Raw genomic sequence first — 26702 nt, 5'->3', positions numbered from 1 at the left:
CTCTCTCCCCTTGCCCCCCACCCCCTGCTCATGCCCAGTGTCTCTCTCCTCTTGCCCCCACCCCCGCTCATGCCCCGTGTCTCTCTCCTGTTACCCCCCACCCCCTCTCATTTCCCGTGTCTCCCTGCTGTTGCCCCCCACCCTCCGGTCAAGCCCCGTGTCTCCCTGCTGTTGCCCCCCACCCCCCGCTCATGCCCGGTGTCTCTCTCCTGTTACCCCCCACCCCCTCTCATGCCCCCTGTCTCTCTCCTGTTAGCCCCCACGCCCTCTCATGCCCCGTGTCTCTCTCCTGTTACCCCCCACCCCCCTGTCATGCCCCGTGTCTCCCTACTTTTGCCCCCCACCCAGGTCATGCCCCGTGTCTTCCTGCTGTTGGCCACCACCCCCCGGTCATGCCCCGTGTCTCCCTCCTGTTGCCCCGCACCCCCCGCTCATGCTCCGTGTCTCTATCCTGTTACCCCCCACCCCCCTCTCATGCCCCGTGTCTCTCTCCTGTTGCCCCCCACCCCCGCTCATGTCCTGTGTCTCCCTGCTGTTGCCCCCCACCCCCCGCTCATGCCCCGTGTCTCTCTTCTGTTACCCCCCCAGCCCCCTCTCATGACCTGTGTCTCTCTCCTGTTACCCCCCACCCCCTCTCATGCCCCGTGTCTCTCTCCTGTTACCCCCCCACCCCCGGTCATGCCCCGTGTCTCCCTGCTGTTGCCGCCCAACCCCCGGTAATGCCCCGTGTCTCCCTGCTGTTGCCACCACCCCCGCTCATGCCCCGTGTCTCTCTCCTGTTACCCCCCACCCCCTCTCATGCCCCGTGTCTCTCTCCTGTTGCCCCCCACCCCCTGGTCATGCCCAGTGTCTCCCTGCTGTTGCCCCCCACCCCCCTCTCATGCCCCATGTCTCTCTCCTGTAACCCCCACCCCCCGGTCAGGCCCATGTCTCTCTCCTGTTGCCCCCCACCCCCCGGTCATGCCCCGTGTCTCCCTGCTGTTGCCCCCCACCCCCCGCTCATGCCCCGTGTCTCTCCCATGTTGCCCCCACCCCCCAGTCATGCCCTGTGTCTACCTGCTGTTGCCCCCCACCCCCCAGTCATGCCCCGTGTCTCCCTCCTGTTGCCCCCCACCCCCCGCTCATGCCCCGTGTCTCCTTGCTGTTGCCCCCCACTCATGCCCCGTGTCTCCCTGCTGTTGCCCCCCACCCCCCACTCATGCACCGTGTCTCTCTCCGATTACCCACCACCCCCCCGGTCATGCCCCGTGTCTCCATGTTGTTGCCCCCCACCCCCCGCTCATGCCCCATGACTCTCCCCTGTTGCCCCCACCCCCCAGTCATGCCCTGTGTCTACCTGCTGTTGCCCCCCAACCCCCTCTCATGCCCTGTGTCTCTCTCCTGTTACCCCCAACCCCCCTCTCATACCCCGTGTCTATCTCCTGTTGCCCCCTACCCCCCAGCCATGCCCCGTGTCTCCCTGCTGTTGCCCCCCACCCCCTGTCATGCCCCGTGTCTCCCTGCTGTTGCCCCCCACTCCCCTCTCATGCCCCGTGTCTCTCTCCTGTTACCCCCCACCCCCCTCTCATGCCCTGTGTCTCTCTCCTGTTGCCCCCACCCCCGGTCATGCCCCGTGTCTCCCTGCTGTTGCCCCCCACGCCCCTCTCATACCCCGTGTCTCTCTCCTGTTACCCCCACCCCCCTCTCATGCCCCGTGTCTCTCTCTTGTTACCCCGCACCCCCCCTCTCATGCCCCGTGTCTCTCTCCTGTTGCCCCCACTGCCGGTCATGCCCTGTGTCTCCCTGCTGTTGCCCCCCACCCCCCACTTGTGCCCCGTGTCTCCTTGCTGTTTCCCCCCACCCCCCGCTCATGCCCCGTGTCGCCCTGCTGTTGCCCCTCAACCCCCGCTCATGCCCCGTGTCTCTCTCCTGTTACCCCCACCCCCTCTCATGCCCCGTGTCTCGCTCGTGTTCCCCCCACCCCCTTCTCATGCCCCGTGTCTCTCTCCTGTTACTCCCACACCCCTCTCATGCCCTGTGTCTCTCTCCTGTTGCCCCCCACCCCGGTCATGCCCCGTGTCTCCCTGCTGTTGCCCCCACCCCCTGCTCATGCCGCGTGTCTCTCTCCTGTTACCCCCCACCCCCTGGTCATGCGCCGTGTCTCCCTGCTGTTACCCCCCACCCCCCACTCATGCCCCGTGTGTCTCTCCTGTTACCCCCACCCCCTCTCATGCCCCGTGTCTATCTCCTGTTGCCCCCACCCTCCGCTCGTGCCCCGTGTCTCTCACCTGTTACGCCCCACCCCCCTCTCATGCCCCATGTCTCTCTCCTGTTGCCCCCCACCCCGTCTCATGCCCCGTGTCTCTCTCCTGTTGCCCCCCACCCCCCAGTCATGCCCCGTGTCTCCCAACTGTTGCCCCCACCCCCCTCTCATGCCCCGTGTCTCCCTCGTGTTCCCGCCACCCCCCCCCATGCCCTGTGTCTCTCTCCTGTGACCCCCCACCCCCAGTCATGCCCCGTGTCTCCCTGCTGTTGGCCCCCAGCCCCCGCTCATGCCCCGTGTCTCCCCCCTGTTGCCCCCACCCCCCGCTTATGCCCCGTGTCTCCCTGCTGTTGCCCCCTCCCCCTGCTCATGCCCCGCGTCTCTCTCCTGTTACCCCCATGCCCTGGTCATGCACCGTGTCTCCCTGCTGTTGCCCCCCACCCCACGCTCATGCCCCGTGTCTCTCTCCTGTTGCCCACCACCCCCCGTTCATGCCCCGTGTCTCCATGCTGTTGCCCCCCACCCCTGCTCATGCCCTGTGTCTCTCTCCTGTTGCCCCCACCCCCGGTCATGCCCCGTGTCTCCCTGCTGTTCCCCCACCCTCCGCTCATGCCCTGTGTCTCTCTCCTGTTGCCCCCCACCCCCCGCTCATGCCCAGTGTCTCTCTCCTCTTGCCCCCACCCCGCTCATGCCCTGTGTCTCTCTCCTGTTACCCCCCACCCCCCTCTCATTTCCCGTGTCTCTCTCCTGTGGCCCCACACCCCCCGGTCAAGCCCCGTGTCTCCCTGCTGTTGCCCCCCAACCCCCGCTCATGCCCAGTGTCTCTCTCCTGTTACCCCCCACCCCCGGTCATGCCCCGTGTCTCCCTGCTGTTGCCCCCCACGCCCCGCTCATGCCCGTGTCTCTCTCCTGTTACCCCCCACCTCCCTCTCATGCCACGTGTCTCTCTCCTGTTGCCCACCACCCCCCGTTCATGCCCCTTGTCTCCATGATGTTGCCCCCCACCCCCCGCTCATGCCCCGTGTCTCTCCCATGTTGCCCCCACCCCCCAGTCATGCCCTGTGTCTACCTGCTGTTGCCCCCCACCCCCCAGTCATGCCCCGTGTCTCCCTCCTGTTGCCCCCCACCCCCTGCTCATGCCCCGTGTCTCCTTGCTGTTGCCCCCCACTCATGCCCCGTGTCTCCCTGCTGTTGCCCCCCACCCCCCACTCATGCACCGTGTCTCTCTCCGATTACCCACCACCCCCCCGGTCATGCCCCGTGTCTCCATGTTGTTGCCCCCCACCCCCCGCTCATGCCCCATGACTCTCCCCTGTTGCCCCCACCCCCCAGTCATGCCCTGTGTCTACCTGCTGTTGCCCCCCAACCCCCTCTCATGCCCTGTGTCTCTCTCCTGTTACCCCCAACCCCCCTCTCATACCCCGTGTCTATCTCCTGTTGCCCCCTACCCCCCAGCCATGCCCCGTGTCTCCCTGCTGTTGCCCCCCACCCCCTGTCATGCCCCGTGTCTCCCTGCTGTTGCCCCCCACTCCCCTCTCATGCCCCGTGTCTCTCTCCTGTTACCCCCCACCCCCCTCTCATGCCCTGTGTCTCTCTCCTGTTGCCCCCACCCCCGGTCATGCCCCGTGTCTCCCTGCTGTTGCCCCCCACGCCCCTCTCATACCCCGTGTCTCTCTCCTGTTACCCCCACCCCCCTCTCATGCCCCGTGTCTCTCTCTTGTTACCCCGCACCCCCCCTCTCATGCCCCGTGTCTCTCTCCTGTTGCCCCCACCGCCGGTCATGCCCTGTGTCTCCCTGCTGTTGCCCCCCACCCCCCACTTGTGCCCCGTGTCTCCTTGCTGTTTCCCCCCACACCCCGCTCATGCCCCGTGTCGCCCTGCTGTTGCCCCTCAACCCCCGCTCATGCCCCGTGTCTCTCTCCTGTTACCCCCACCCCCTCTCATGCCCCGTGTCTCGCTCGTGTTCCCCCCACCCCCTTCTCATGCCCCGTGTCTCTCTCCTGTTACTCCCACACCCCTCTCATGCCCTGTGTCTCTCTCCTGTTGCCCCCCACCCCCGGTCATGCCCCGTGTCTCCCTGCTGTTGCCCCCACCCCCTGCTCATGCCGCGTGTCTCTCTCCTGTTACCCCCCACCCCCTGCTCATGCCGCGTGTCTCTCTCCTGTTACCCCCCACCCCCTGGTCATGCCCCGTGTCTCCCTGCTGTTACCCCCCACCCCCCACTCATGCCCCGTGTGTCTCTCCTGTTACCCCCACCCCCTCTCATGCCCCGTGTCTATCTCCTGTTGCCCCCACCCTCCGCTCGTGCCCCGTGTCTCTCACCTGTTACGCCCCACCCCCCTCTCATGCCCCATGTCTCTCTCCTGTTGCCCCCCACCCCGTCTCATGCCCCGTGTCTCTCTCCTGTTGCCCCCCACCCCCCAGTCATGCCCCGTGTCTCCCAACTGTTGCCCCCACCCCCCTCTCATGCCCCGTGTCTCCCTCGTGTTCCCGCCACCCCCCCCCCATGCCCTGTGTCTCTCTCCTGTGACCCCCCACCCCCAGTCATGCCCCGTGTCTCCCTGCTGTTGGCCCCCAGCCCCCGCTCATGCCCCGTGTCTCCCCCCTGTTGCCCCCACCCCCCGCTTATGCCCCGTGTCTCCCTGCTGTTGCCCCCTCCCCCTGCTCATGCCCCGCGTCTCTCTCCTGTTACCCCCATGCCCTGGTCATGCACCGTGTCTCCCTGCTGTTGCCCCCCACCCCACGCTCATGCCCCGTGTCTCTCTCCTGTTGCCCACCACCCCCCGTTCATGCCCCGTGTCTCCATGCTGTTGCCCCCCACCCCTGCTCATGCCCCGTGTCTCTCTCCTGTTGCCCCCACCCCCGGTCATGCCCCGTGTCTCCCTGCTGTTCCCCCACCCTCCGCTCATGCCCTGTGTCTCTCTCCTGTTGCCCCCCACCCCCCGCTCATGCCCAGTGTCTCTCTCCTCTTGCCCCCACCCCGCTCATGCCCTGTGTCTCTCTCCTGTTACCCCCCACCCCCCTCTCATTTCCCGTGTCTCTCTCCTGTGGCCCCACACCCCCCGGTCAAGCCCCGTGTCTCCCTGCTGTTGCCCCCCAAACCCCGCTCATGCCCAGTGTCTCTCTCCTGTTACCCCCCACCCCCGGTCATGCCCCGTGTCTCCCTGCTGTTGCCCCCCACGCCCCGCTCATGCCCGTGTCTCTCTCCTGTTACCCCCCACCTCCCTCTCATGCCACGTGTCTCTCTCCTGTTGCCCACCACCCCCCGTTCATGCCCCTTGTCTCCATGATGTTGCCCCCCCACCCGCTCATGCCCCGTGTCTCTCTCCTGTTGCCCCCACCCCCCGGTCATGCCCTGTGTCTCCCTGCTGTTGCCCCCCACCCTCCGCTCATGCCCCGTGTCTCTCTCCCCCTTGCCCCCCACCCCCTGCTCATGCCCAGTGTCTCTCTCCTCTTGCCCCCACCCCCGCTCATGCCCCGTGTCTCTCTCCTGTTACCCCCCACCCCCCTCTCATTTCCCGTGTCTCCCTGCTGTTGCCCCCCACCCTCCGGTCAAGCCCCGTGTCTCCCTGCTGTATCCCCCACCCCCCGCTCATGCCCCGTGTCTCTCTCCTGTTACCCCCCCACCCCCCTCTCATGCCCCCTGTCTCTCTCCTGTTAGCCCCCACGCCCTCTCATGCCCCGTGTCTCTCTCCTGTTACCCCCCACCCCCCTGTCATGCCCCGTGTCTCCCTACTGTTGCCCCCCACCCCGGTCATGCCCCGTGTCTTCCTGCTGTTGGCCACCACCCCCCGGTCATGCCCCGTGTCTCCCTCCTGTTGCCCCGCACCCCCCGCTCATGCCCCGTGTCTCTATCCTGTTACCCCCCACCCCCCTCTCATGCCCCGTGTCTCTCTCCTTTTGCCCCCCACCCCCGCTCATGTCCTGTGTCTCCCTGCTGTTGCCCCCCACCCCCCGCTCATGCCCCGTGTCTCTCTTCTGTTACCCCCCCAGCCCCCTCTCATGACCCGTGTCTCTCTCCTGTTACCCCCCACCCCCTCTCATGCCCCGTGTCTCTCTCCTGTTACCCCCCCCACCCCCGGTCATGCCCCGTGTCTCCCTGCTGTTGCCGCCCAACCCCCGGTCATGCCCCGTGTCTCCCTGCTGTTGCCACCACCCCCGCTCATGCCCCGTGTCTCTCTCCTGTTACCCCCCACCCCCTCTCATGCCCCGTGTCTCTCTCCTGTTGCCCCCCACCCCCTGGTCATGCCCAGTGTCTCCCTGCTGTTGCCCCCCACCCCCCTCTCATGCCCCATGTCTCTCTCCTGTAACCCCCACCCCCCGGTCATGCCCATGTCTCTCTCCTGTTGCCCCCCACCCCCCGGTCATGCCCCGTGTCTCCCTGCTGTTGCCCCCCACCCCCCGCTCATGCCCCGTGTCTCTCCCATGTTGCCCCCACCCCCCAGTCATGCCCTGTGTCTACCTGCTGTTGCCCCCCACCCCCCAGTCATGCCCCGTGTCTCCCTCCTGTTGCCCCCCACCCCCCGCTCATGCCCCGTGTCTCCTTGCTGTTGCCCCCCACTCATGCCCCGTGTCTCCCTGCTGTTGCCCCCCACCCCCCGCGTCTCTCTCCATTTACCCACCACCCCCCCGGTCATGCCCCGTGTCTCCCTGTTGTTGCCCCCACCCCCCGCTCATGCCCCATGTCTCTCCCCTGTTGCCCCCACCCCCCAGTCATGCCCTGTGTCTACCTGCTGTTGCCCCCCACCCCCCTCTCATGCCCTGTGTCTCTCTCCTGTTACCCCCCAACCCCCCTCTCATACCCCTTGTCTATCTCCTGTTGCCCCCTACCCCCCAGCCATGCCCCGTGTCTCCCTGCTGTTGCCCCCCACCCCCGGTCATGCCCCGTGTCTCCCTGCTGTTGCCCCCCACCCCCCTCTCATGCCCCGTGTCTCTCTCCTGTTACCCCCCACCCCCCTCTCATGCCCCGTGCCTCTCTCCTGTTGCCCCCACCCCCGGTCATGCCCCGTGTCTCCCTACTGTTGCCCCCCACGCCCCTCTCATCCCCGTGTCTCTCTCCTGTTACCCCCACCCCCCTCTCATGCCCCGTGTCTCTCTCTTGTTACCCCGCACCCCCCCTCTCATGCCCCGTGTCTCTCTCCTGTTGCCCCCACCGCCGGTCATGCTCTGTGTCTCCCTGCTGTTGCCCCCCACCCCCCACTTGTGCCCCGTGTCTCCTTGCTGTTTCCCCCCACCCCCCGCTCATGCCCTGTATTGCCCTGCTGTTGCCCCCCAACCCCCGCTCATGCCCCGTGTCTCTCTCCTGTTACCCCACCCCCTCTCATGCCCCGTGTCTCGCTCGTGTTCCCCCCACCCCCTTCTCATGCCCCGTGTCTCTCTCCTGTTACTCCCACACCCCTCTCATGCCCTGTGTCTCTCTCCTGTTGCCCCACACCCCGGTCATGCCCCGTGTCTCCCTGCTGTTGCCCCCACCCCCTGCTCATGCCGCGTGTCTCTCTCCTGTTACCCCCCACCCCCTGTTCTTGCCCCGTGTCTCCCTGCTGTTACCCCCCACCCCCCACTCATGCCCCGTGTGTCTCTCCTGTTACCCCCACCCCCTCTCATGCCCCGTGTCTATCTCCTGTTGCCCCCCACCCTCCGCTCGTGCCCCGTGTCTCTCTCCTGTTACGCCCCACCCCCCTCTCATGCCCCATGTCTCTCTCCTGTTGCCCCCCACCCCCGTCTCATGCCCTGTGTCTCTCTCCTGCTGCCCCCCACCCCCCAGTCATGCCCCGTGTCTCCCAACTGTTGCCCCCACCCCCCTCTCATGCCCCGTGTCTCCCTCGTGTTCCCGCCACCTCCCCTCATGCCCTGTGTCTCTCTCCTGTGACCCCCCACCCCCAGTCATGCCCCGTGTCTCCCTGCTGTTGGCCCCCAGCCCCCGCTCATGCCCCGTGTCTCCCTCCTGTTGCCCCCACCCCCCGCTTATGCCCCGTGTCTCCCTGCTGTTGCCCCCTCCCCCCGCTCATGCCCCGCGTCTCTCTCCTATTGCCCCCCATGCCCTGGTCATGCACCGTGTCTCCCTGCTGTTGCCCCCCACCCCACGCTCATGCCCCGTGTCTCTCTCCTGTTAAGCCCCACCACCCTCTCATGCCCCGTGTCTCTCTCTTGTTGCCCCCCACACCCTGCTCATGCCCCGTGTCTCTCTCCTGTTACCTCCCACCCCCGGTCATGCCTCGTGTCTCCCTTGTTCCCCCCTTCCCCCCTCTCATGCCCAGTGTCTCTGACCTGTTACCCGCACCCCCCTCTCATGCCCCGTGTCTCTCTCCTGTTACACCCCACTCCCTGCTCCTGCCCTGTGTCTCTCCCCTGTTACCCCCCACCCCCCTCTCATGCCCCGTGTCTCCCCGCTGTTGCCCCCCACCCCCCACTCATGCCCCGTGTCTCCCTGCTGTTGCCCCCACCCCACTCTCATGCCCCGTGTCTCCCTGCTGTTGCCCCCACCCCCGCTCATGCCCTGTGTCTCTCTCCTGTAACCCCCCCACCCCCTATCATGCCCCGTGTCTCCCTTGTGTTCCCCCCACCCCCTGCTCATGCCCCGTATCTCCCTGCTGTTGCCCCCCACCACCCTTTCATGCCCCGTGTCTCTCTCCTGTTGCCCCCCACCCCCGGTCATGCGCCGTATCTCCCTGCTGTTGCCCCCCACCCCCCTCATGCCCCGTGTCTCTCTCCTGTTACCCCCACCACACGGTCATGCCTCGTGTCTCTCTGCTGTTGCCCCCCACCCCCCGCTCATGCCCCGTGTCGCTCTCCTGTTACCCCCACCCCCTCTCATGCCCTATGTCTCTCTCCTGTTGCCCCCCAACCCCTGGTCTTGCCCCGTGTCTCCCTGCTGTTGCCCCCCACTCCCCACTCATGCCCTGTGTCTCTCTCCTGTTACCCCCCACCCCCTGGTCATGCCCCGTGTCTCCCTGCTGTTGGCCCCCACCCCCGCTCATGCCCTGTGTCTCTCTCCTGTTGCCCCCCACCCCCGCTCATGCCCCGTGTCTCCCTGCTGTTGCCCCCACCCCCTGCTCATGCTGCGTGTCTCTCTCCTGTTACCCCCACCCCCCGCTCATGCCCTGTGTCTCTTTCCTGTTGCCCCCCACTCCCCGCTCATGCCCCATGTCTCCTTGCTGTTGCCCCCCACCCCCTGCTCATGCCGCGTGTCTCTCTCCTGTTACCCCCACCCTCCGCTCATGCCCTGTGTCTCTTTCCTGTTGCCCCCCACTCCCCATTCATGCCTCCCTGCTGTTGCCCCCCACCCCCTGCTCATGCCCCGTGTCTCCCAACTGTTACCCCCCACCCTCCTCTCATGCCACGTGTCTCTCTCCTGTTGCCCACCACCCCCCGTTCATGCCCCGTGTCTCCATGCTGTTGCCCCCCACCCCTGCTCATGCCCCCTGTCTCTCTCCTGTTGCCCCCACCCCCCGGTCATGCCCCGTGTCTCCCTGCTGTTCCCCCCACCCTCCGCTCATGCCCTGTGTCTCTCTCCTGTTGCCCCCCACCCCCCGCTCATGCCCAGTGTCTCTCTCCTCTTTCCCCCACCCCGCTCATGCCCTGTGTCTCTCTCCTGTTACCCCCCACCCCCCTCTCATTTCCTGTGTCTCTCTCCTGTGGCCCCACACCCCCCGGTCAAGCCCCGTGTCTCTCTCCTGTTGCCCACCACCCCCGTTCATGCCCCGTGTCTCCATGCTGTTGCCCCCCACCCCTGCTTATGCCCCCTGTCTCTCTCCTGTTGCCCCCACCCCCGGTCATGCCCCGTGTCTCCCTGCTGTTCCCCCCACCCTCCGCTCATGCCCTGTGTCTCTCTCCTGTTGCCCCCCACCCCCCGCTCATGCCCAGTGTCTCTCTCCTCTTGCCCCCACCCCGCTCATGCCCTGTGTCTCTCTCCTGTTACCCCCCACCCCCCTCTCATTTCCCGTGTCTCTCTCCTGTGGCCCCACCCCCCCGGTCAAGCCCCGTGTCTCCCTGCTGTTGCCCCCCAACCCCCGCTCATGCCCCGTGTCTCTCTCCTGTTACCCCCCACCCCCGGTCATGCCCCGTGTCTCCCTGCTATTGCCCCCCACGCCCCGCTCATGCCTGTGTCTCTCTCCTGTTACCCCCCACCCCCCTCTCATGCCTCGTGTCTCTCTCCTGTTGCCCACCACCCCCCGTTCATGCCCCTTGTCTCCATGATGTTGCCCCCCCACCCTGCTCATGCCCCGTGTCTCTCTCCTGTTGCCCCCACCCCCCGGTCATGCCCTGTGTCTCCCTGCTGTTGCCCCCCACCCTCCGCTCATGCCCCGTGTCTCTCTCCCCTTGCCCCCCACCCCCCGCTCATGCCCAGTGTCTCTCTCCTCTTGCCCCCCACACCCCCGCTTATGCCCCGTGTCTCTCTCCTGTTACCCCCCACCCCCTCTCATTTCCCGTGTCTCCCTGCTTTTGCCCCCCACCCTCCGGTCAAGCCCCGTGTCTCCCTGCTGTTGCCCCCCACCCCCCGCTCATGCCCCGTGTCTCTCTCCTGTTACCCTCCCACCCCCCTCTCATGCCCCCTGTCTCTCTCCTGTTAGCCCCAACGCCCTCTCATGCCCCGTGTCTCTCTCCTGTTACCCCCCACCCCCTGTCATGCCCCGTGTCTCCCTACTGTTGCCTCCCACCCCGGTCATGCCCCGTGTCTTCCTGCTGTTGGCCACCACCCCCCGGTCATGCCCCGTGTCTCCCTCCTGTTGCCCCGCATCCCCCGCTCATGCCCCGTGTCTCTATCCTGTTACCCCCCACCCCCCTCTCATGCCCTGTGTCTCTCTCCTGTTGCCCCCCACCCCCGCTCATGTCCTGTGTCTCCCTGCTGTGCCCCCCCCAGCCCCCTCTCATGACCCGTGTCTCTCTCCTGTTACCCCCACCCCCTCTCATGCCCCGTGTCTCTCTCCTGTTACCCCCCCACCCCCTCTCATGCCCCGTGTCTCTCTCCTGTTACCCCCCACCCCCTGTCATGCCCCGTGTCTCCCTGCTGTTGCCGCCCAACCCCCGGTCATGCCCCGTGTCTCCCTGCTGTTGCCACCACCCCCGCTCATGCCCCGTGTCTCTCTCCCTTACCCCCACCCCCTCTCATGCCCCGTGTCTCTCTCCTGTTGCCCCCCACCCCCTGGTCATGCCCAGTGTCTCCCTGCTGTTGCCCCCCACCCCCCTCTCATGCCCCATGTCTCTCTCCTGTTACCCCCACCCCCTGGTCATGCCCATGTCTCTCTCCTGTTGCCCCCCACCCCCCGGTCATGCCCCGTGTCTCCCTGCTGTTGCCCCCCACCCCCCGCTCATGCCTCGTGTCTCTCCCATGTTGCCCCCACCCCCCAGTCATGCCCTGTGTCTACCTGCTGTTGCCCCCCACACCCCAGTCATGCCCCGTGTCTCCCTCCTGTTGCCCCCCACCCCCCGCTCATGCCCCGTGTCTCCTTGCTGTTGCCCCCCACTCATGCCTCGTGTCTCCCTGCTGTTGCCCCCCACCCCCGCTCATGCCCCGTGTCTCTCTCCGGTTACCCACCACCCCCAGGTCATGCCCCGTGTCTCCTTGTTGTTGCCCCCACCCCCGCTCATGCCCCGTGTCTCTCCCCTGTTGCCCCCAATCCCCAGTCATGCCCTGTGTCTACCTGCTGTTGCCCCCCACCCCCCTCTCATGCCCTGTGTCTCTCTCCTGTTACTCCCCCACCCCCCACTCATGCCCCGTGTCTATCTCCTGTTGCCCCCTACCACCCAGCCATGCCCCGTGTCTCCCTGCTGTTGCCCCCCACCCCCGGTCATGCCCGTGTCTCCCTGCTGTTGCCCCCCACCCCCCTCTCATGCCCCGTGTCTCTCTCCTGTTACCCCCCACCCCCCTCTCATGCCCCGTGTCTCTCTCCTGTTGCCCCCCACCCCCGGTCATGCCCCGTGTCTCCCTGCTGTTGCCCCCCACCCCCCTCTCATACCCCGTGTCTCTCTCCTGTTACCCCCACCCCCCTCTCATGCCTCGTGTCTCTCTCTTGTTACCCCGCACCCCCCCTCTCATGCCCCGTGTCTCTCTCCTGTTGCCCCCACCTCCGGTCATGCCCTGTGTCTCCCTGCTGTTGCCCCCCACCACCCACTTGTGCCCCGTGTCTCCTTGCTGTTTCCCCCCACCCCCCGCTCATGCCCCGTGTCGCCCTGCTGTTGCCCCCCAACCCCCGCTCATGCCCCGTGTCTCTCTCCTGTTACCCCCCACCCCCCTCTCATGCCCCGTGTCTCCCTCGTGTTCCCCCCACCCCCTTCTCATGCCCCGTGTCTCTCGCCTGTTACTCCCACACCCCTCTCATGCCCTGTGTCTCTCTCCTGTTGCCCCCCACCCCGGTCATGCCCCGTGTCTCCCTGCTGTTGCCCCCACCCCCTGCTCATGCCGCGTGTTTTTCTCCTGTTACCCCCCACCCCCTGGTCATGCCCCGTGTCTCCCTGCTGTTACCCCCCACCCCCCACTCATGCCCCGTGTGTCTCTCCTGTTCCCCCCACCCCCTCTCATGCCCCGTGTCTCCCTCCTGTTGCCCCCCACCCTCCGCTCGTGCCCCGTGTCTCTCTCCTGTTACGCCCCACCCCCTCTCATGCCCCATGTCTCTCTCCTGTTGCCCCCCACCCCCGTCTCATGCCCCGTGTCTCTCACCTGTTGCCCCCACACCCCAGTCATGCCCTGTGTCTCCCAACTGTTGCCCCCACCCCCCTCTCATGCCCGTGTCTCCCTCGTGTTCCCGCCACCCCCCCTCATGCCCTGTGTCTCTCTCCTGTGACCCCCCACCCCCAGTCATGCCCCGTGTCTCCCTGCTGTTGGCCCCCAGCCCCCGCTCATGCCCCGTGTCTCTCTCCTGTTGCCCCCACCCTCCGCTCATGCCCCGTGTCTCTCTCCTGTTGCCCCCACCCCCCGCTCATGCCCCGTGTCTCCCTGCTGTTGCCCCCTGCCCCCGCTCATGCCCCGCGTCTCTCTCCTGTTACCCCTCACCCCCTGGTCATGCACCGTGTCTCCCTGCTGTTGCCCCCCACCCCACGCTCATGCCCCGTGTCTCTCTCCTGTTGCCCCCCACACCCTGCTCATGCCCCGTGTCTCTCTCCTGTTACCTCCCACCCCCGGTCATGCCTCGTGTCTCCCCTGTTCCCCCCCACCCCCCTCTCATGCCCTGTGTCTCTGACCTGTTACCCCCACCCCCCTCTCATGCCCCGTGTCTCTCTCCTGTTGCCCCCCACTCCCTGCTCCTGCCCTGTGTCTCTCCCCTGTTACCCCCACCCCCTCTCATGCCCGTGTCTCCCCGCTGTTGCCCCCCACCCCCCACTCATGCCCCGTGTCTCCCTGCTGTTGCCCCCACCCCACTCTCATGCCCCGTGTCTCCCTGCTGTTGCCCCCACCCCCGCTCATGCCCCGTGTCTCTTTCCTGTTACCCCCCCACCCCCTCTCATGCCCCATGTCTCCCCTGTGTTCCCCCCACCCCCTGCTCATGCCTCGTGTCTCCCTGCTGTTGCCCCCCACCAACCTTTCTTGCCCCGTGTCTCTCTCCTGTTGCCCCCCACCCCCGGTCATGCGCCGTATCTCCCTGCTGTTGCCCCCCACTCTCCCTCATGCCCCGTGTCTCTCTCCTGTTACCCCCCACACCACGGTCATGCCTCGTGTCTCTCTGCTGTTGCCCCCCTCCCCCCGCTCATGCCCTGTGTCGCTCTCCTGTTACCCCACCCCCTCTCATGCCCCATGTCTCTCTCCTGTTGCCCCCCAACCCGTGGTCTTGCCCCGTGTCTCCCTGCTGTTGCCCCCCACTCCCCACTCATGCCCTGTGTCTCTCTCCTGTTACCCCCCACCCCCTGGTCATGCCCCGTGTCTCCCTGCTGTTGGCCCCCACCCCCCGCTCATGCCCTGTGTCTCTCTCCTGTTGCCCCCACCCCCGCTCATGCCGGTGTCTCCCTGCTGTTGCCCCCACCCGCTGCTCATGCTGCGTGTCTCTCTCCTGTTACCCCCACCCCCCGCTCATGCCCTGTGTCTCTTTCCTGTTGCCCCCCACTCCCCGCTCATGCCCCATGTCTCCCTGCTGTTGCCCCCCACCCCCTGCTCATGCCGCGTGTCTCTCTCCTGTTACCCCCACCCTCCGCTCATGCCCTGTGTCTCTTTCCTGTTGCCCCCCACTCTCCGCTCATGCCCCATGTCTCCCTGCATTTGCCCCCCTGCCCCTGCTCATGCCCTGTGTCTCTTTCCTGTTGCCCCCCACTCCCCGCTCATGCCCCATGTCTCCCTGCTGTTGCCCCCACCCCCCGCTCATGCCCCGTGTCTCCCAACTGTTGCTCCCACCCCCCGCTCATGCCCTATGTCTCCCTGCATTTGCCCCCCTCCCCCTGCTCATGCCCTGTGTCTCTTTCCTGTTGCCCCCCACTCCCCGCTCATGCCCCATGTCTCCCTGCTGTTGCCCCCACCCCCCGCTCATGCCCCGTGTCGCCCTGCTGTTGCCCCCCAACCCCCGCTCATGCCCCGTGTCTCTCTCCTGTTACCCCCCACCCCCCTCTCATGCCCCGTGTCTCCCTCGTGTTCCCCCCACCCCCTTCTCATGCCCCGTGTCTCTCGCCTGTTACTCCCACACCCCTCTCATGCCCTGTGTCTCTCTCCTGTTGCCCCCCACCCCGGTCATGCCCCGTGTCTCCCTGCTGTTGCCCCCACCCCCTGCTCATGCCGCGTGTTTTTCTCCTGTTACCCCCCACCCCCTGGGCATGCCCCGTGTCTCCCTGCTGTTACCCCCCACCCCCCACTCATGCCCCGTGTGTCTCTCCTGTTACCCCCACCCCCTCTCATGCCCCGTGTCTATCTCCTGTTGCCCCCCACCCTCCGCTCGTGCCCCGTGTCTCTCTCCTGTTACGCCCCACCCCCCTCTCATGCCCCATGTCTCTCTCCTGTTGCCCCCCACCCCCGTCTCATGCCCCGTGTCTCTCACCTGTTGCCCCCACACCCCAGTCATGCCCCGTGTCTCCCAACTGTTGCCCCCACCCCCCTCTCATGCCCGTGTCTCCCTCGTGTTCCCGCCACCCCCCCTCATGCCCTGTGTCTCTCTCCTGTGACCCCCCACCCCCAGTCATGCCCCGTGTCTCCCTGCTGTTGGCCCCCAGCCCCCGCTCATGCCCCTTGTCTCCATGATGTTGCCCCCCCACCCGCTCATGCCCCGTGTCTCTCTCCTGTTGCCCCCACCCCCCGGTCATGCCCTGTGTCTCCCTGCTGTTGCCCCCCACCCTCCGCTCATGCCCCGTGTCTCTCTCCCCTTGCCCCCCACCCCCTGCTCATGCCCAGTGTCTCTCTCCTCTTGCCCCCACCCCCGCTCATGCCCCGTGTCTCTCTCCTGTTACCCCCCACCCTCCTCTCATTTCCCGTGTCTCCCTGCTGTTGCCCCCCACCCTCCGGTCAAGCCCCGTGTCTCCCTGCTGTTGCCCCCACCCCCCGCTCATGCCCCGTGTCTCTCTCCTGTTACCCCCCCACCCCCCTCTCATGCCCCCTGTCTCTCTCCTGTTAGCCCCCACGCCCTCTCATGCCCCGTGTCTCTCTCCTGTTACCCCCCACCCCCCTGTCATGCCCCGTGTCTCCCTACTGTTGCCCCCCACCCCGGTCATGCCCCGTGTCTTCCTGCTGTTGGCCACCACCCCCCGGTCATGCCCCGTGTCTCCCTCCTGTTGCCCCGCACCCCCCGCTCATGCCCCGTGTCTCTATCCTGTTACCCCCCACCCCCCTCTCATGCCCCGTGTCTCTCTCCTGTTGCCCCCCACCCCCGCTCATGTCCTGTGTCTCCCTGCTGTTGCCCCCCACCCCCCGCTCATGCCCCGTGTCTCTCTTCTGTTACCCCCCAGCCCCCTCTCATGACCCGTGTCTCTCTCCTGTTACCCCCCACCCCCTCTCATGCCCCGTGTCTCTCTCCTGTTACCCCCCCCCACCCCCGGTCATGCCCCGTGTCTCCCTGCTGTTGCCGCCCAACCCCCGGTCATGCCCCGTGTCTCTCTCCTGTTACCCCCCACCCCCTCTCATGCCCCGTGTCTCTCTCCTGTTGCCCCCCACCCCCTGGTCATGCCCAGTGTCTCCCTGCTGTTGCCCCCCACCCCCCTCTCATGCCCCATGTCTCTCTCATGTAACCCCCACCCCCCGGTCATGCCCATGTCTCTCTCCTGTTGCCCCCCACCCCCCGGTCATGCCCCGTGTCTCCCTGCTGTTGCCCCCCACCCCCCGCTCATGCCCCGTGTCTCTCCCATGTTGCCCCCACCCCCCAGTCATGCCCTGTGTCTACCTGCTGTTGCCCCCCACCCCCCAGTCATGCCCCGTGTCTCCCTCCTGTTGCCCCCCACCCCCCGCTCATGCCCCGTGTCTCCTTGCTGTTGCCCCCCACTCATGCCCCGTGTCTCCCTGCTGTTGCCCCCCACCCCCGCGTCTCTCTCCATTTACCCACCACCCCCCCGGTCATGCCCCGTGTCTCCCTGTTGTTGCCCCCACCCCCCGCTCATGCCCCATGTCTCTCCCCTGTTGCCCCCACCCCCCAGTCATGCCCTGTGTCTACCTGCTGTTGCCCCCCACCCCCCTCTCATGCCCTGTGTCTCTCTCCTGTTACCCCCCAACCCCCCTCTCATACCCCGTGTCTATCTCCTGTTGCCCCCTACCCCCCAGCCATGCCCCGTGTCTCCCTGCTGTTGCCCCCCACCCCCGGTCATGCCCCGTGTCTCCCTGCTGTTGCCCCCCACCCCCCTCTCATGCCCCGTGTCTCTCTCCTGTTACCCCCCACCCCCCTCTCATGCCCCGTGCCTCTCTCCTGTTGCCCCCACCCCCGGTCATGCCCCGTGTCTCCCTGCTGTTGCCCCCCACGCCCCTCTCATCCCCGTGTCTCTCTCCTGTTACCCCCACCCCCCTCTCATGCCCCGTGTCTCTCTCTTGTTACCCCGCACCCCCCCTCTCATGCCCCGTGTCTCTCTCCTGTTGCCCCCACCGCCGGTCATGCTCTGTGTCTCCCTGCTGTTGCCCCCCACCCCCCACTTGTGCCCCGTGTCTCCTTGCTGTTTCCCCCCACCCCCCGCTCATGCCCTGTATTGCCCTGCTGTTGCCCCCCAACCCCCGCTCATGCCCCGTGTCTCTCTCCTGTTACCCCACCCCCTCTCATGCCCCGTGTCTCGCTCGTGTTCCCCCCACCCCCTTCTCATGCCCCGTGTCTCTCTCCTGTTACTCCCACACCCCTCTCATGCCCTGTGTCTCTCTCCTGTTGCCCCCCACCCCGGTCATGCCCCGTGTCTCCCTGCTGTTGCCCCCACCCCCTGCTCATGCCGCGTGTCTCTCTCCTGTTACCCCCCACCCCCTGGTCATGCCCCGTGTCTCCCTGCTGTTACCCCCCACCCCCCACTCATGCCCCGTGTGTCTCTCCTGTTACCCCCACCCCCTCTCATGCCCCGTGTCTATCTCCTGTTGCCCCCCACCCTCCGCTCGTGCCCCGTGTCTCTCTCCTGTTACGCCCCACCCCCCTCTCATGCCCCATGTCTCTCTCCTGTTGCCCCCACCCCCGTCTCATGCCCTGTGTCTCTCTCCTGCTGCCCCCCACCCCCCAGTCATGCCCCGTGTCTCCCAACTGTTGCCCCCACCCCCCTCTCATGCCCCGTGTCTCCCTCGTGTTCCCGCCACCTCCCCTCATGCCCTGTGTCTCTCTCCTGTGACCCCCCACCCCCAGTCATGCCCCGTGTCTCCCTGCTGTTGGCCCCCAGCCCCCGCTCATGCCCCGTGTCTCCCTCCTGTTGCCCCCACCCCCCGCTTATGCCCCGTGTCTCCCTGCTGTTGCCCCCTCCCCCCGCTCATGCCCCGCGTCTCTCTCCTATTACCCCCCATGCCCTGGTCATGCACCGTGTCTCCCTGCTGTTGCCCCCCACCCCACGCTCATGCCCCGTGTCTCTCTCCTGTTAAGCCCCACCACCCTCTCATGCCCCGTGTCTCTCTCTTGTTGCCCCCCACACCCTGCTCATGCCCCGTGTCTCTCTCCTGTTACCTCCCACCCCCGGTCATGCCTCGTGTCTCCCTTGTTCCCCCCTTCCCCCCTCTCATGCCCAGTGTCTCTGACCTGTTACCCGCACCCCCCTCTCATGCCCCGTGTCTCTCTCCTGTTGCACCCCACTCCCTGCTCCTGCCCTGTGTCTCTCCCCTGTTACCCCCCACCCCCCTCTCATGCCCCGTGTCTCCCCGCTGTTGCCCCCCACCCCCCACTCATGCCCCGTGTCTCCCTGCTGTTGTCCCCACCCCACTCTCATGCCCCGTGTCTCCCTGCTGTTGCCCCCACCCCCGCTCATGCCCTGTGTCTCTCTCCTGTAACCCCCCCACCCCCTATCATGCCCCGTGTCTCCCTTGTGTTCCCCCCACCCCCTGCTCATGCCCCGTATCTCCCTGCTGTTGCCCCCCACCACCCTTTCATGCCCCGTGTCTCTCTCCTGTTGCCCCCCACCCCCGGTCATGCGCCGTATCTCCCTGCTGTTGCCCCCCACCCCCCTCATGCCCCGTGTCTCTCTCCTGTTACCCCCACCCCACGGTCATGCCTCGTGTCTCTCTGCTGTTGCCCCCCACCCCCCGCTCATGCCCCGTGTCGCTCTCCTGTTACCCCCACCCCCTCTCATGCCCTATGTCTCTCTCCTGTTGCCCCCCAACCCCTGGTCTTGCCCCGTGTCTCCCTGCTGTTGCCCCCCACTCCCCACTCATGCCCTGTGTCTCTCTCCTGTTACCCCCCACCCCCTGGTCATGCCCCGTGTCTCCCTGCTGTTGGCCCCCACCCCGGCTCATGCCCTGTGTCTCTCTCCTGTTGCCCCCCACCCCCGCTCATGCCCCGTGTCTCCCTGCTGTTGCCCCCACCCCCTGCTCATGCTGCGTGTCTCTCTCCTGTTACCCCCACCCCCCGCTCATGCCCTGTGTCTCTTTCCTGTTGCCCCCCACTCCCCGCTCATGCCCCATGTCTCCTTGCTGTTGCCCCCCACCCCCTGCTCATGCCGCGTGTCTCTCTCCTGTTACCCCCACCCTCCGCTCATGCCCTGTGTCTCTTTCCTGTTGCCCCCCACTCCCCATTCATGCCTCCCTGCTGTTTCCCCCCACCCCCTGCTCATGCCCCGTGTCTCCCAACTGTTACCCCCCACCCTCCTCTCATGCCACGTGTCTCTCTCCTGTTGCCCACCACCCCCCGTTCATGCCCCGTGTCTCCATGCTGTTGCCCCCCACCCCTGCTCATGCCCCGTGTCTCTCTCCTGTTGCCCCCACCCCCGGTCATGCCCCGTGTCTCCCTGCTGTTCCCCCCACCCTCCGCTCATGCCCTGTGTCTCTCTCCTGTTGCCCCCCACCCCCCGCTCATGCCCAGTGTCTCTCTCCTCTTGCCCCCACCCCGCTCATGCCCTGTGTCTCTCTCCTGTTACCCCCCACCCCCCTCTCATTTCCTGTGTCTCTCTCCTGTGGCCCCACACCCCCCGGTCAAGCCCCGTGTCTCTCTCCTGTTGCCCACCACCCCCGTTCATGCCCCGTGTCTCCATGCTGTTGCCCCCCACCCCTGCTTATGCCCCCTGTCTCTCTCCTGTTGCCCCCACCCCCGGTCATGCCCCGTGTCTCCCTGCTGTTCCCCCCACCCTCCGCTCATGCCCTGTGTCTCTCTCCTGTTGCCCCCCACCCCCCGCTCATGCCCAGTGTCTCTCTCCTCTTGCCCCCCACCCCCCGCTCATGCCCTGTGTCTCTCTCCTGTTACCCCCCACCCCCCTCTCATTTCCCGTGTCTCTCTCCTGTGGCCCCACACCCCCCGGTCAAGCCCCGTGTCTCCCTGCTGTTGCCCCACAACCCCCGCTCATGCCCCGTGTCTCTCTCCTGTTACCCCCCACCCCCGGTCATGCCCCGTGTCTCCCTGCTATTGCCCCCCACGCCCCGCTCATGCCTGTGTCTCTCTCCTGTTACCCCCCACCCCCCTCTCATGCCTCGTGTCTCTCTCCTGTTGCCCACCACCCCCCGTTCATGCCCCTTGTCTCCATGATGTTGCCCCCCCACCCTGCTCATGCCCCGTGTCTCTCTCCTGTTGCCCCCACCCCCCGGTCATGCCCTGTGTCTCCCTGCTGTTGCCCCCCACCCTCCGCTCATGCCCCGTGTCTCTCTCCCCTTGCCCCCCACCCCCCGCTCATGCCCAGTGTCTCTCTCCTCTTGCCCCCCACACCCCCGCTTATGCCCCGTGTCTCTCTCCTGTTACCCCCCACCCCCTCTCATTTCCCGTGTCTCCCTGCTTTTGCCCCCCACCCTCCGGTCAAGCCCCGTGTCTCCCTGCTGTTGCCCCCCACCCCCCGCTCATGCCCCGTGTCTCTCTCCTGTTACCCTCCCACCCCCCTCTCATGCCCCCTGTCTCTCTCCTGTTAGCCCCAACGCCCTCTCATGCCCGTGTCTCTCTCCTGTTACCCCCCACCCCCTGTCATGCCCCGTGTCTCCCTACTGTTGCCTCCCACCCCGGTCATGCCCCGTGTCTTCCTGCTGTTGGCCACCACCCCCCGGTCATGCCCCGTGTCTCCCTCCTGTTGCCCCGCATCCCCCGCTCATGCCCCGTGTCTCTCTCCTGTTGCCCCCCACCCCCGCTCATGTCCTGTGTCTCCCTGGTGTGCCCCCCCCAGCCCCCTCTCATGACCCGTGTCTCTCTCCTGTTACCCCCACCCCCTCTCATGCCCCGTGTCTCTCTCCTGTTACCCCCCCACCCCCTCTCATGCCCCGTGTCTCTCTCCTGTTACCCCCCACCCCCTGTCATGCCCCGTGTCTCCCTGCTGTTGCCGCCCAACCCCCGGTCATGCCCCGTGTCTCCCTGCTGTTGCCACCACCCCCGCTCATGCCCCGTGTCTCTCTCCCTTACCCCCACCCCCTCTCATGCCCCGTGTCTCTCTCCTGTTGCCCCCCACCCCCTGGTCATGCCCAGTGTCTCCCTGCTGTTGCCGCCCACCCCCCTCTCATGCCCCATGTCTCTCTCCTGTTACCCCCACCCCCCGGTCATGCCCATGTCTCTCTCCTGTTGCCCTCCACCCCCCGGTCATGCCCCGTGTCTCCCTGCTGTTGCCCCCCACCCCCCGCTCATGCCTCGTGTCTCTCCCATGTTGCCCCCACCCCCCAGTCATGCCCTGTGTCTACCTGCTGTTGCCCCCCACACCCCAGTCATGCCCCGTGTCTCCCTCCTGTTGCCCCCCACCCCCCGCTCATGCCCCGTGTCTCCTTGCTGTTGCCCCCCACTCATGCCCCGTGTCTCCCTGCTGTTGCCCCCCACCCCCGCTCATGCCCCGTGTCTCTCTCCGGTTACCCACCACCCCCTGGTCATGCCCCGTGTCTCCTTGTTGTTGCCCCCACCCCCGCTCATGCCCCGTGTCTCTCCCCTGTTGCCCCCAATCCCCAGTCATGCCCTGTGTCTACCTGCTGTTGCCCCCCACCCCCCTCTCATGCCCTGTGTCTCTCTCCTGTTACTCCCCCACCCCCCACTCATGCCCCGTGTCTATCTCCTGTTGCCCCCTACCACCCAGCCATGCCCCGTGTCTCCCTGCTGTTGCCCCCCACCCCCGGTCATGCCCGTGTCTCCCTGCTGTTGCCCCCCACCCCCCTCTCATGCCCCGTGTCTCTCTCCTGTTACCCCCCTCTCATGCCCCGTGTCTCTCTCCTGTTGCCCCCCACCCCCGGTCATGCCCCGTGTCTCCCTGCTGTTGCCCCCCACCCCCCTCTCATACCCCGTGTCTCTCTCCTGTTACCCCCACCCCCCTCTCATGCCTCGTGTCTCTCTCTTGTTACCCCGCACCCCCCCTCTCATGCCCCGTGTCTCTCTCCTGTTGCCCCCACCTCCGGTCATGCCCTGTGTCTCCCTGCTGTTGCCCCCACCCCCTGCTCATGCCGCGTGTCGCCCTGCTGTTGCCCCCCACCACCCACTTGTGCCCCGTGTCTCCTTGCTGTTTCCCCCCACCCCCCGCTCATGCCCCGTGTCGCCCTGCTGTTGCCCCCCAACCCCCGCTCATGCCCCGTGTCTCTCTCCTGTTACCCCCCACCCCCCTCTCATGCCCCGTGTCTCCCTCGTGTTCCCCCCACCCCCTTCTCATGCCCCGTGTCTCTCGCCTGTTACTCCCACACCCCTCTCATGCCCTGTGTCTCTCTCCTGTTGCCCCCCACCCCGGTCATGCCCCGTGTCTCCCTGCTGTTGCCCCCACCCCCTGCTCATGCCGCGTGTTTTTCTCCTGTTACCCCCCACCCCCTGGTCATGCCCCGTGTCTCCCTGCTGTTACCCCCCACCCCCCACTCATGCCCCGTGTGTCTCTCCTGTTACCCCCACCCCCTCTCATGCCCCGTGTCTATCTCCTGTTGCCCCCCACCCTCCGCTCGTGCCCCGTGTCTCTCTCCTGTTACGCCCCACCCCCCTCTCATGCCCCATGTCTCTCTCCTGTTGCCCCCCACCCCCGTCTCATGCCCCGTGTCTCTCACCTGTTGCCCCCACACCCCAGTCATGCCCCGTGTCTCCCAACTGTTGCCCCCACCCCCCTCTCATGCCCGTGTCTCCCTCGTGTTCCCGCCACCCCCCCTCATGCCCTGTGTCTCTCTCCTGTGACCCCCCACCCCCAGTCATGCCCCGTGTCTCCCTGCTGTTGGCCCCCAGCCCCCGCTCATGCCCCGTGTCTCTCTCCTGTTGCCCCCACCCTCCGCTCATGCCCCGTGTCTCTCTCCTGTTGCCCCCACCCCCCGCTCATGCCCCGTGTCTCCCTGCTGTTGCCCCCTCCCCCCGCTCATGCCCCGCGTCTCTCTCCTGTTACCCCTCACCCCCTGGTCATGCACCGTGTCTCCCTGCTGTTGCCCCCCACCCCACGCTCATGCCCCGTGTCTCTCTCCTGTTGCCCCCCACACCCTGCTCATGCCCCGTGTCTCTCTCCTGTTACCTCCCACCCCCGGTCATGCCTCGTGTCTCCCCTGTTCCCCCCCACCCCCCTCTCATGCCCTGTGTCTCTGACCTGTTACCCCCACCCCCCTCTCATGCCCCGTGTCTCTCTCCTGTTGCCCCCCACTCCCTGCTCCTGCCCTGTGTCTCTCCCCTGTTACCCCCACCCCCCTCTCATGCCCCGTGTCTCCCCGCTGTTGCCCCCCACCCCCCACTCATGCCCCGTGTCTCCCTGCTGTTGCCCCCACCCCACTCTCATGCCCCGTGTCTCCCTGCTGTTGCCCCCACCCCCGCTCATGCCCCGTGTCTCTTTCCTGTTACCCCCCCACCCCCTCTCATGCCCCATGTCTCCCCTGTGTTCCCCCCACCCCCTGCTCATGCCTCGTGTCTCCCTGCTGTTGCCCCCCACCAACCTTTCTTGCCCTGTGTCTCTCTCCTGTTGCCCCCCACCCCCGGTCATGCGCCGTATCTCCCTGCTGTTGCCCCCCACTCTCCCTCATGCCCCGTGTCTCTCTCCTGTTACCCCCCACACCACGGTCATGCCTCGTGTCTCTCTGCTGTTGCCCCCCACCCCCCGCTCATGCCCTGTGTCGCTCTCCTGTTACCCCACCCCCTCTCATGCCCCATGTCTCTCTCCTGTTGCCCCCCAACCCGTGGTCTTGCCCCGTGTCTCCCTGCTGTTGCCCCCCACTCCCCACTCATGCCCTGTGTCTCTCTCCTGTTACCCCCCACCCCCTGGTCATGCCCCGTGTCTCCCTGCTGTTGGCCCCCACCCCCCGCTCATGCCCTGTGTCTCTCTCCTGTTGCCCCCACCCCCGCTCATGCCGGTGTCTCCCTGCTGTTGCCCCCACCCGCTGCTCATGCTGCGTGTCTCTCTCCTGTTACCCCCACCCCCCGCTCATGCCCTGTGTCTCTTTCCTGTTGCCCCCCACTCCCCGCTCATGCCCCATGTCTCCCTGCTGTTGCCCCCCACCCCCTGCTCATGCCGCGTGTCTCTCTCCTGTTACCCCCACCCTCCGCTCATGCCCTGTGTCTCTTTCCTGTTGCCCCCCACTCTCCGCTCATGCCCCATGTCTCCCTGCATTTGCCCCCCTCCCCCTGCTCATGCCCTGTGTCTCTTTCCTGTTGCCCCCCACTCCCCGCTCATGCCCCATGTCTCCCTGCTGTTGCCCCCACCCCCCGCTCATGCCCCGTGTCTCCCAACTGTTGCTCCCACCCCCCGCTCATGCCCTATGTCTCCCTGCATTTGCCCCCCTCCCCCTGCTCATGCCCTGTGTCTCTTTCCTGTTGCCCCCCACTCCCCGCTCATGCCCCATGTCTCCCTGCTGTTGCCCCCACCCCCCGCTCATGCCCCGTGTCGCCCTGCTGTTGCCCCCCAACCCCCGCTCATGCCCCGTGTCTCTCTCCTGTTACCCCCCACCCCCCTCTCATGCCCCGTGTCTCCCTCGTGTTCCCCCCACCCCCTTCTCATGCCCCGTGTCTCTCGCCTGTTACTCCCACACCCCTCTCATGCCCTGTGTCTCTCTCCTGTTGCCCCCCACCCCGGTCATGCCCCGTGTCTCCCTGCTGTTGCCCCCACCCCCTCCTCATGCCGCGTGTTTTTCTCCTGTTACCCCCCACCCCCTGGTCATGCCCCGTGTCTCCCTGCTGTTACCCCCCACCCCCCACTCATGCCCCGTGTGTCTCTCCTGTTACCCCCACCCCCTCTCATGCCCCGTGTCTATCTCCTGTTGCCCCCCACCCTCCGCTCGTGCCCCATGTCTCTCTCCTGTTACGCCCTACCCCCCTCTCATGCCCCATGTCTCTCTCCTGTTGCCCCCCACCCCCGTCTCATGCCCCGTGTCTCTCACCTGTTGCCCCCACACCCCAGTCATGCCCCGTGTCTCCCAACTGTTGCCCCCACCCCCCTCTCATGCCCGTGTCTCCCTCGTGTTCCTGCCACCCCCCCTCATGCCCTGTGTCTCTCTCCTGTGACCCCCCACCCCCAGTCATGCCCCGTGTCTCCCTGCTGTTGGCCCCCAGCCCCCGCTCATGCCCCGTGTCTCTCTCCTGTTGCCCCCACCCTCCGCTCATGCCCCGTGTCTCTCTCCTGTTGCCCCCACCCCCCGCTCATGCCCCGTGTCTCCCTGCTGTTGCCCCCTCCCCCCGCTCATGCCCCGCGTCTCTCTCCTGTTACCCCTCACCCCCTGGTCATGCACCGTGTCTCCCTGCTGTTGCCCCCCACCCCACGCTCATGCCCCGTGTCTCTCTCCTGTTGCCCCCCACACCCTGCTCATGCCCCGTGTCTCTCTCCTGTTACCTCCCACCCCCGGTCATGCCTCGTGTCTCCCCTGTTCCCCCCCACCCCCCTCTCATGCCCTGTGTCTCTGACCTGTTACCCCCACCCCCCTCTCATGCCCCGTGTCTCTCTCCTGTTGCCCCCCACTCCCTGCTCCTGCCCTGTGTCTCTCCCCTGTTACCCCCACCCCCCTCTCATGCCCCGTGTCTCCCCGCTGTTGCCCCCCACCCCCCACTCATGCCCCGTGTCTCCCTGCTGTTGCCCCCACCCCACTCTCATGCCCCGTGTCTCCCTGCTGTTGCCCCCACCCCCGCTCATGCCCCGTGTCTCTTTCCTGTTACCCCCCCACCCCCTCTCATGCCCCATGTCTCCCCTGTGTTCCCCCCACCCCCTGCTCATGCCTCGTGTCTCCCTGCTGTTGCCCCCCACCAACCTTTCTTGCCCCGTGTCTCTCTCCTGTTGCCCCCCACCCCCGGTCATGCGCCGTATCTCCCTGCTGTTGCCCCCCACTCTCCCTCATGCCCCGTGTCTCTCTCCTGTTACCCCCCACACCACGGTCATGCCTCGTGTCTCTCTGCTGTTGCCCCCCACCCCCCGCTCATGCCCTGTGTCGCTCTCCTGTTACCCCACCCCCTCTCATGCCCCATGTCTCTCTCCTGTTGCCCCCCAACCCGTGGTCTTGCCCCGTGTCTCCCTGCTGTTGCCCCCCACTCCCCACTCATGCCCTGTGTCTCTCTCCTGTTACCCCCCACCCCCTGGTCATGCCCCGTGTCTCCCTGCTGTTGGCCCCCACCCCCCGCTCATGCCCTGTGTCTCTCTCCTGTTGCCCCCACCCCCGCTCATGCCGGTGTCTCCCTGCTGTTGCCCCCACCCGCTGCTCATGCTGCGTGTCTCTCTCCTGTTACCCCCACCCCCGCTCATGCCCTGTGTCTCTTTCCTGTTGCCCCCCACTCCCCGCTCATGCCCCATGTCTCCCTGCTGTTGCCCCCCACCCCCTGCTCATGCCGCGTGTCTCTCTCCTGTTACCCCCACCCTCCGCTCATGCCCTGTGTCTCTTTCCTGTTGCCCCCCACTCTCCGCTCATGCCCCATGTCTCCCTGCATTTGCCCCCTCCCCATGCCCTGTGTCTCTTTCCTGTTGCCCCCCACTCCCCGCTCATGCCCCATGTCTCCCTGCTGTTGCCCCCACCCCCCGCTCATGCCCCGTGTCTCCCAACTGTTGCTCCCACCCCCCGCTCATGCCCTGTGTCTCTCTCCTGTTG

The sequence above is a fragment of the Ambystoma mexicanum genome, chromosome 12 (assembly GCF_040938575.1).
Source record: "Ambystoma mexicanum isolate Mex_15411 chromosome 12, UKY_AmexF1_1, whole genome shotgun sequence".
Lineage (NCBI taxonomy): Eukaryota > Metazoa > Chordata > Amphibia > Caudata > Ambystomatidae > Ambystoma > Ambystoma mexicanum.
This window is presented reverse-complemented; position numbering follows the sequence as displayed.